Raw genomic sequence first — 1,654 nt, 5'->3', positions numbered from 1 at the left:
AGAGAGGGTCTTCTGTCCAGATTCATTCTAGGCAAGGCAGAGAGCGGGTCACAGACCTTTTCTTGTTCTCACACTTGTTTTTCATTGCAGTTTTAATTTAAGTCAACGATCAGATTAGGTTCTGCTTAACTTGCAGGGATCAGTTCACCTTTCTCCTCCTCAGCCCACTTTCATGAGCATAGAAGGTATATTCTTCTTCCTCTCCCTGCAATGGTACTGGTTGGTCTCTAATAAGAAATCTGGAAAACTGACTCTATAAAGTCAAAAACTTGAGAAAGTCTTATAAATCTAATGAAATTACCCATGTGTGGTGCTCCAGTGCCAAGATCACAAATGAGTAATCCTGACTTCATCAAGTGACTCTCACTTTGATTTTTAAAAGTCTGTTTGTAATTAAATTTTTCTATAAATATGTGATCCATTTTCATCTGAAGAACTTAGGCTGTTCCCATAACCAAATACCTAAGCTAAGCAGTATACGTACGTGCATGACCAGCACCCCACTGTTCTTGGTGGAGTATATGGTATATTTGGTTTAAATACCATTGATATGATCAGATGATGAGGATTTTTTTCTAGGATGGGACAAACTTAGATAATAAAATTACCTGATCTAAAGAATGAGTATGGCTGATTTATGTCCTTCGTGTTGATCCTATTTCACCTCTTTATGTCTGCTAATGACCAAATTCATAAATTCCTTTTAAGGAGGTATTCAGAAGAGTGAAAAGTGGGGAAAGTCTGGGTTTTGAAGTCTGACTTGACTTTGCACCTGGCTTTGCTATTTAATAATTGGATGACCTTAGAGAAGTCACTGACTAACCTCTCTCGGCTTACCTTCCACATCTGTAAAGTGTATATATTAATAGTACTTGCGGGCAGGCAGCTGGGTGGCGGGGGGGGTGCTGGTGTAGGGACTGTGGCAGTGCGCGGGGACCCGGTACAGTGGCTGCAGGGCTGAAGAGAAGCTACTAAATTCCTGTGGACGCAAAGTAGAATTTCATAAGAACATAATGGATGGAGAAGAGAAAACCTATGGTGGCTGTGAGGGCCCTGATGCCATGTATGTCAAATTGATACCTTCGGATGGTCATGAATTTATTGTAGAAAGAGAACATGTGCTAACATCAGGACAAAAAAGGCATGTTGAGTGGCCCAGGTCAGTTTGCTGAGAACAAAACTAATGAAGTCAATTTTAGCGAGATCCCTTCACATGTACTATCAAAAGTATGCATGTATTTTACCTACAAGTTTCGCTACACTAACAGCTCCATGGAGATTCCTGAATTTCCAATTGCACCTGAAATTGCACTGGAACAACTGATGGCTGCAAACTTCCTGGAGTGTTAAAAAAAAATAAATTATAATAAACTGTTAACTTTTTTCAGTATTTAATACCTGTAGTTAGTAGTTTTTTCGTATATAGCATGTTGCCTGTGTGCAATTGAACTTTAAAGTTCGTTGCAAAGCAGATTACCTTCTGTTCTTTTGCATAGCAATCAGAGTTGAAATTTGCTACATCAACAAATTAAAGACATTTTTACAAATTGAGAAATATGCCAGTTTGTAGGTGTTTTTGCCTTATCCTTTGTGATTTTTAAAATTAGAACAGTGGTGATATAGTAAATGCTGAAATTTAGGCATAAATTCAAAC

General features: G+C 38.3%; 1 pseudogene across 1 annotated transcript; it reads left to right on the top strand.

Annotated features, from left to right (window-relative positions):
• The first annotated feature begins 1,010 nt into the window (after positions 1-1,010).
• LOC307057204 (elongin-C-like) lies at positions 1,011-1,350 on the top strand (annotated as a pseudogene). The gene has a single exon. The product of its transcript is annotated as an elongin-C-like (transcript).
• The last annotated feature ends 304 nt before the right edge of the window (positions 1,351-1,654 follow it).

This window comes from Hyperoodon ampullatus, assembly GCF_949752795.1.
Source record: "Hyperoodon ampullatus genome assembly, chromosome: 8".
Lineage (NCBI taxonomy): Eukaryota > Metazoa > Chordata > Mammalia > Artiodactyla > Ziphiidae > Hyperoodon > Hyperoodon ampullatus.
This window is presented reverse-complemented; position numbering and strand designations above follow the sequence as displayed.